This window comes from Lontra canadensis, unplaced genomic scaffold (assembly GCF_010015895.1).
Source record: "Lontra canadensis isolate GAN:19392208 unplaced genomic scaffold, GSC_riverotter_1.0 scaffold19, whole genome shotgun sequence".
NCBI classification, from domain to species: domain Eukaryota; kingdom Metazoa; phylum Chordata; class Mammalia; order Carnivora; family Mustelidae; genus Lontra; species Lontra canadensis.
Window position 1 is genome coordinate 24649275 of NW_022631013.1, and position 9127 is coordinate 24658401.

A 9127-nucleotide genomic window follows, 5' to 3' on the forward strand; every position below is an offset into this window, starting at 1 on the left:
AAACCTGCCTGTGTGTTCAGTTGGCTCACTGTAGCAGTCTGTCATGAAAGGATCCTAGCTGGAATAGAAGGGTAACTTCTCTATGACATCATTAAACATGACATCTCAGAACCCAGAACTTCAGCAGACTTGAAGTGAATTTCACTTTTATGTTATGACTAGGTAGTCAACGTGTGGTCAGCCAAGAGCCAGCCAACTGCAGGCCTTGTGCGCAGACTCAGTAATCAGTCTTTTTACTTTTGATCTTCTGCCATCTATTTCCATGACCCCTCTTCCTTCTACACCCCCTGCAACCACCAAATGAGAAATAAGCAAGCTAATATTAAATAGATGAAGACTATTTTCAGTTAGGAGTTTGAAGGGATTGTTTTGTAATTAAGAAAAATAGGAGAGCCTTAATCCTATAATTGTAGGCTTCCTACCAATTAGGTTTTATGAGTCATAAATTCCCTGAACTTTGTTATTTTGTTCTAATCATTTAGGAGGTAACGAAATTTCACTTTTATGGACTGGATCATGGGTGGGCAAACTTTTTCTGTAAAGAACCAGATAACTCGGGCTTTCTGGACCACTTGGACCTGGACTCTGTTGCATAGTCTTTGTTTTCATAATCTTTTAAGAATGCAAAACCCATTCTTAGCTGGCGGGTCATACAAAAAGGTCATACAGCATTTGGCCAAATCCTACACATGGTGATTTGTCATTTTTCAGAATTTAACGTTAGGAAATAACCCAAACATGGCCATGACCAATGTTCCCCTTATCTTCTTCAGAGCAATTACAAGAAAAATGAAAGAAGTTGCAGAACTCTAGAATAACATAAAAACATCAAAGTCTTCCTTTCTGGCCTTTCTATATATATCCAGTCAGGTCTCTCAGGTATGGGAGTTGCCAGCCCTTCCTTTTTTTTTTTTTTAAGATTTTTATTTATTTATTTGACAGACAGAGATCACAAGCAGGCAGAGAGGCAGGCAGAGAGAGAAGGAGGGGAAGCAGGCTCCCTGCTGAGCAGAGAGCCCGATGTGGGGTTCGATCCCAGGACCCTGGGATCATGACCTGAGCCGAAGGCAGAGGCTTTAACCCACTGAGCTACCCAGGGACCCCTCCTTTTTTGTATGTATTAGATGAAGTATGAAGTATGCGTATTTTCCTGTATGGCCACAGGCCAACTTGGCTTTTGTAGCAGATATCAGAAATCCCCTCCCAGTACCTGCTTCCTCTACTTTCTGCCAAAATACACTGACTTTTCTGTGGATGAATTTATCCCTCCTCCATTTTATAGAAGCTATGCAGTTTGTGTGGGATCATTCTAACCCTAAATCCAGGGTTAGACCCTTGTTATCTTAATCCAACCAATAGTCTTATCTTTAGGTCAAGAGTTAATGAAGAAGGAGGAAGAAAGCAAGAGAATGCCATTTCTAGCACGTGTGACAGAGTCAGTAAAACTTTCTCTTTCCTCATCTGGATATTAATAAGAATCTGGCTGGCAGCTCTTACAAAACACAAAGGAACCCAGCCTTTGTTGAAGGCCAATATGCCACAAAGATGTGAGGAGACATTGAAGAGAGGTGCGGTTTTAGTGATACCTTGATCCACGGGATTAAGTGTGGCCAGAAGTTCAAGCTAAGTCTGAAATGTTCATTTCCACAGTAAATTCCTTTATGGTTTAAACTGGATTAAGATGGGATTTCTGATAGTTATCTGGAAAGTATTCAGATACAATATTATAGAAATTTCTCCCCCTGAGTCAAATTGCAAGCACTATGACTAACATCATCATGGGTGTTTTTAAAATTTCTCACATAAGGTATGTCGTAATAGAGCAAAATCTAACGTTATGATCAAGGAATTTAATTTCTTATTTCTGATATACTGAGGCTCAAAAGATTCATTAATGCTCTGCAATGCCCAGGGAGAACATGGAAGGAACACGAGCTTTTGGATTCAGACAAATGTTACTTTCCACTTCATGATGTATGACAGGTGCTACAGTTGGATAAAATAACTTGGTTTCAAATCTGAGTGCTGCCTTTCTGAGATCTTGAGCAAATTACTGCTTATTTCCTCATCTGCGAAATGGGGATAACATCCACTTCATGAGGGTGTGGTGAGAATGAAGAGATATGAAAAAAAAACCTGGTCAAGTGTGTATAATTTCTAGCCCAAGCTAGCAAAGACATGCATTCCCTTCTGGATTCCCAAGTTTATACTTCAGAGAGGGCTTTCTTAACGCCTTAGAGAATAGAAAGCAAACAGAAATTCAACATGTTCCCTTTTGAGATGGCAGAATTCTAAAAAGAGAAACAAAACCTAGCTGACCACAGCCTTTGGTGGCATGCTAGGTTGGCCATACCATAGTGTTGGCCAACATTGACGAACTAAATATTTTAGGAATAAACAAAGCCTCTTATTCATCTTGACAAAGACCGGATAGCTCTGGTAGCATTGCCTGCAGTCTTGCATTGTGTGTTAACTGTCGGGCGCAGAGCAGTGACCGCCCCTCTGGAGGGGCCATACCCTTTCCAGTCAACCACTATCCCCGCCATCTTTTACCACTTCAAGAACTCAAGGTGGAGTGGCAAGGTCCTTTCTGTTGTGGGCATGCAGCTATTTGACTTCTACTACAGTAGGCATTGGAAGTTTTCTAATGTCGTTCCTTTCTCTTTGTCTTTAGGGTGTCCCTACTTATGTATACTACTTGGCTGGTTTCTGTTGGCATTTGAGTTTGAGACCCTTGATGCTGATGTTTCTACCATCACAGGCAGGAATTTTTTTTCCTGGGCATATATTGAAGACTTTATCATTTCCTTCTCCTTTTCTCTCTTTTTCATCCAAGAAGGAAAGACAGATGTTGATACATATTGTACATCCTTCAAGCCCCCGATTAGGAACCACTGCTTTGATGTGCGGGCTTGGTTCTAAGCATCACTTTATTTAGGTTACCTTGCAAGTACCCAGTTAATAAAGGGGACCGTGTGTGCTCTACAAGTGAAATGACCAAGGTACAGTACTGCAAGTTTAGACAAGTTATCCTAGGCAGAATTTAGAATTCAAGTCTGGGTCACCTATCACTGTCACACAGGGAGGAACGTGGGGTCAGTCAAAATATGCAGGTCTCTTAGAAAGCCATTTAGAATGGATCAACTGAACTTGGGGAGTGAATTTTTTTCTTTGCTTTAAGACCACAACTATCATTTCTATCTTCCTTTTCCTCATAGGATTAGCTTTTTCAGAACTTTCCTCCACTGCGTTTGTAAAGAAATTAGTACAGAATTAACCCTCGGGCTGCAGTGCCAAAAAACTCCTGCCACATTCTGGGGTTCCTGGAAGTTGAGCAAGGCTGGGTCAGTAATTCTGCCTTTCAGCACTTGTAGACTTTTCTTCAGAATTCGCTCACACTGTCAGAGTACAAGTTGACAGCCCACAGAAATCTGTTTATTCTTTTTTTTTTTTTAAGATTTTATTTATTTATTTGACAGAGAGAGAGATCACAAGTAGGCAGAGAGGCAGGCAGAGAGAAAGAAAGGGAAGCAGGCTCCACGCTGAGCAGATAGCTCGATGCGGGGCTCGATCCCAGGACCCTGGGACGATGACCCAAGCCGAAGGCAGAGGCTTTAACCCACTGAGCCACACAGGCGCCCCGAAATCTGTTTATCCTTAACTGGAATTTGCACTTGACTGCCTTCTTTGTTTCCCTGACATGCAGTCACATGTATTTTCCTAGACTCATTTCTGACCTCATTGTTGGGAGCAGGAACCTTGAATGTAATCTGGGTGGAGTCTCCTTTTGAGAAGTCCGGGGTGTGCGTGTGTGCTGTGTGTGCCTGTGTGTTTTAGTTTATCTGGGGCAGAATCCTGGGAGTGGGTTGGGAATTCTAAATCTTGAAAAAAATTGACAAAAACAGAGTGGGCAGAAGAGAAGGAAAGAGGAAAAAAGCTGATGAGAGGAAAAGGGAGAAAGGAAGGGCAAAAGAGAAGAAAGGGAAAAAAATTTTTTTTTACAAAATACAAAATAAATAGCTAAATCATTCCTATATATTGCTTGGACTTTACCTCAGGATTTATAGAGGCCTATCAGAACAGTAAGTAGAGGTGCCTGGTGGCTAGGTCGGTTAAGCGTCTGACTCTTGATTTCAGCTCAGGTCATGATCTCAGGGTTATGGGATCGAGCCCCCCATCAGGCTCTGTGTTGGGGATGGAACCTGCTTGAGATTCTCTCTCTCCCTCCGCTCCTCCACACCCCGCCACCCCCGCAAGAATGTTAAATACCACAGAAGTAGGTAAATAACCAATAGAAATTTCAGACCATTATTAGTCTTATCCTAAGGGAAAAAAGTCACTTTAGCGCTCTCTGCACAAAAGCCCTGGTGAAATCTTCCTCTCTGTGGAGGTTTAGCTATTGGGTGAGAGCTGAGAGGGAGTAGATCAAAGATCTCCAACCGGGAAAGAAAGGAGGGGCTTCCCTAAAGTGCTCTGAGGGAGAGGCAGAGAACTGGACCCACTCCTAGAGTCTTGCCGCTCAGTATGCTATTCAGACCAACAGTATCAGCATCACCTGGGAATTTGTTGGGGGGGAGGGGGAGAAAAGGAGCTACAGGAACAACAACAAAAAGAATAACGCATGCAAGAAGAAGGGTGAAAAGGGAATTGCATACAGAAAGGATAAAGGATTTACAGCTAGGACTTTATATGCAGGAGAAGGGGGAATTCTCTTTCGTGCTGTAAGACCTTGTTAATCAAGGTCATTTATAAACACTGGCATCACCTGGGAGCTTGACAGACAGGGAGAACGTCTGGCCCCATCCTGCAAGAATCTGTGTTATAAGGTTCCCCAGGGGATTCTCGTGCACACTGGTTTTGAGAAGCAGTGGTCCAGAGCTATGATTCTATCAGGGAGCAGTTGGTGACCCCAGGACCAGGAGCACTAGCATTAGCATTGCCCGAGATCGTGAGAAAGGCAGATTCTCAGACCTCACCCAGGACCTACTGAATTAGAATCTGAGGGTAGGGCCCAGGTGAGGTGGTTTTAACACGCAGTCCAGGTGATTCTGCTGCAAGCTCAAGTTCGAGAACCACTGCGCTAAAAGCTTTTTTAAACAATGGGATGGATTTATGTTGGTCTGGGGTGACATGTCTTCGACACCATAACGAGGCAGGAGTATCATTCAAAATATGTAACACCCTGAGTGACTTGGAGGCTGATCATTCAGACTGGACAACAGCTGGGCATCTGCTCAGTGGCAGGGGGTGGGGGTGGAATGAGAGCTGCTCTGCCAGGTATTAACATTTTTGGTTGCTGGATTTGGGGGAGATCCAGAATGTCCTAGCGGTGGGGAGGAGTCAGCCTCGCGGGGTTGGGACGTGAGGGTGGGGCTGGGGGCAGAGGGTACTTACCAGCCATTATATAGTCCCATAATTTAACAACTGGTTAAACTGGCCCTTCCCAAGATCAGCCTTGTGATATTGATGGGAAATGTAACAATTCTTCCCAGAGATCAGATGGGCGACGGCAACATGCGAATTTAACTTCTTTACCAGACCAAAAAAAAGAAAAAAAGGAAAAAACAAAAAACCAGACCATTAGTCAAAACAAACAGCCATATTTGCTTAGGGTTTCAGCACTAAAGTGGGAATTTATAACCTCCAGTGATTCCCTTGACCACGAGGAAGCAAAACCGTGATCGGTCCCTGAGCCGATGGCTAATCTCAGGAACAGAGCAGGAAGGAGCTCTAGGATTCGAAAGGCCCTTGGCACTTGCTCACGGTAATGGGGCCAGAGTCACAACGGTGGATCGTGTGAAGAGTACACATCTTGGATCATGTGGAGAAAAAGACTCAGATGGAAAAGGACCATTCGCACGCTTCATTCAACCCCTGCAATGTGCCCTCAGGGAAGTGAATGAAAGTATAAGTGTGGAAAACCGTGCCAGGGCAAAGTGTTCACAAAAGTGAGCTACTTAGTATTATGGCAGCTGTTGGCACCGAGCCAATCCTGCCAGCCCGGGACAAACCCATGCCTCTGGCTCCTGTGGGCAGCCTGTGGTGCTCCGCTGGGAGAAGCGGAAACCCCCACAACACTCTGGAAATCTTCATTTGCTCTGTGTCACCTCCATTTCCACAGGAGGCTTACGATCTAACAGACAAAATCTGTAATTACGTATTTCTGATTACTTTTATTAGAAAACCATTTGAAAATACTGAAAACTGGAAAGTAGAAAAGCAACTGGGATACATGATCTCTAAGATCGTATTATCACCACAGTATTTTGATGTCACACACACACATATTTATATGTAATATGTGTGCGTTTTGGGGGTGTCCCCACACCAAAAAGCAATTCTGGGGACACCAACAGAGTGTCCTATATAATTCAACTCAATTCTGACACTGTCTCCTCAGAGATAGCGTCAGATCCCACAGGTGGAGGGTTCAGTCCCCAAAAGACCCTGCCCCTTCAGACCCTAGTCACAAGTCCAGGTGGTTTACCTGTGCTCTGACTGGCTATGATTGAGAAGTTCCCATGACCCTCTCCTTGGGTTTGATTAATTTGCTTGAGTGGCTCACAGAGCAGAGAAACATTTTACTTACTAGATTACCAGTTTTTTTGTAGAAGGAAATAACTCCGGAACAGCCAGACAGAAGAGATGCACAGGGCAAGGAATGGAGAAAGGGCTTGGAGCTCCCATGCCATCTCCAGGCTGCCATTCTCCCTATTATGTCCGCTTGGTCACCAACCTGGAAGCTCTGTGAATCTGGTCCTTTTAGGGTATTTATGGAGGCTCATTATGTAGTTACACTTGATTAAATCATTGGCCACAGGTGGTCCAGTAGACCTCCAGCCCCTCTCCCCTCCCTGAGTTTGGGGAGGGAAGTGGTGCTGAAAATTCCAACCCACCCACCACAAGGTTGGTTTCCTTGTCAGCCAGCCCCCAGGTTAAGTTACCTTGGGGCTTTCCAAAATTCACTCTCTTAGCACAACAAAAGCACGTTTACCTACCTTATTACAGTCATTGTAGGGTTTTGGGAATTGGCAGAAGAGCAAATATTTGTTATTATATATCACAGTATCACAATATATGTAATTCAGTTTTACTGAATTGCCATTACATTATTACACGATTTTGTATTTGTTCTACTCCTCAAGGTTTAGTGTTATGCCAGGGTCACTTTCCCATTATCTAATAAAGTTGGACCATATGTTTTGTTCTGTTTTGTATTTTTAAGTGGTGCCCAACACAGGACTTGAACCCATGACCGTGAGATCAAGACCTGGGCTGAGATCAAGAGTGGGGTGCTTAACCAACTTGAGTGACCCAGGCACCCCCACACCACATGAATTTTAATTGTTGCCTACATACCACTTTATCATTTTAGTGCGTCACATTTTTTATTTTTAAGATTTTATTTATGTATTTGACAGATAGAGATCACAAGTAGGCAGAGAGGCAGACAGAGAGAGAGAGGAAGGGAAGCAGGCTCCCCGCTGAGCAGAGAGCCCAATGTGGGGCTCGATCCCAGGACCCTGGGATCATGACCTGAGCCGAAGGCAGAGGCTTTAACCCACTGAGCCACCCAGGCGCCCCAGTGCATCACGTTTTAATTAACCTTTTTTGTATTAAGTCTTTTACAACCTTACAGTCATAAAACAACACTGTGATGAGTGTCTAATAAACCATTGTGGAAACCCTTATTTCTCTTAGAGTGACTTCCTAGGAATATAACTATTGTTAGTGATTTTAATGTGTAATGTCAAACTTCTGTCTGGAGTGCTTATACCTATTTGCAAACACTACCAGTCCATGGACTTGTTATTAGTTTTAATTTGTACTTCTGCTATTATTAAAATGGTTGAACACATCTCTATTTTTTAATATGAAACTATTTAGTATTTGCCAGTTTTTTTTTACTAGGTCTGTTTAATTTTTAATTGATAAGAGGATCTTTATATTTTAAGTGTTTTAGTGATTGATGTTTCTTTTTTAGTACAGAAATTAAATTTTTTTCAGTCAAATTTATGGTGTCTTTTGACATTTTTGCATTGGTTATATGATTGAAAAGATAATCTTATTTTGTGGTTCTTTATGTCTATCATATTTTTCCTAATAACCAAAAATAATTCCAGTTTTTACATCAAGCCTTTTAAATTAAAACACATTCTAAAAACCTAAGACAATCAAGATACATTGTTAAAAAACAACATTCATCCAAGTAAATTCGGAGATCTAATTGGCTTTTATTAAATGATTCATGACTCTGGCAGCGTCCCATCTACCAGGTAGAGGGGAACTCCAATGGGTTACAAAAAGTGAAAGGTTTTTAAAGGCAGGCCCAGGAAGTCATAAACAGAAGGGTTATTATAGGTGAAGCAACCTGCATTTGGGGACAAAAGGGTTTTAGTAGGTGGAATACCTTATCCTCCTTTGAGGGTATGAAGAGGGCCCAAGTGATAAGGTGCCTTGTTGGTACTGACTATAAAATCCCTAACTGCCCTATTAAAGGTTACATTTCAGGGGGTGGGGGGTTGAAACTGCAGTTAGGTTAGGTATTAAATCTTGGTTTACCAACTTGGGGCCTTAACCCAAGGGACGCCATTTTGGGTGTACGGTCTTCTTTTTTTAACAACATGAAGGATAAAAGATGTACTCACCTCTCAACAAATACAATATTATATACACTGCTTCCCTGTTGTGTCCATGTATATTTTAATCTTTCTCTCACTATTTATTGTTATGGGAAGAGAGGAGAACACATATACATTTCTCTACAGTCAAGTTACTGAATGTCAATCAATCTTTCTCCATTGCCTTGTGATGTTTTCTGTATAATCTACTGAAGTCCTGTCTCATACAGCATGTTAAGCATTTCCCCCCTCAGTGGCTTGTGTGTTTACTCTGGCCTCAGAATCACATTTATTTATTACACATTTAATGAAAATATAAAAGCTGATACAATTACTTGCTCTTTGCAAACGTTTCTTAGCTCTGAAAAAATGTTCTGAGAAAATATCAATGCTGGTAAAGATAAATAGAAAACAGTTTTGTACATGAAAGACAACAGAGTGTTAGTATATGACATACAGAGATTCGAGGTGTAAGAAAGTTAAACACTTGAACATTGAATTCCCCT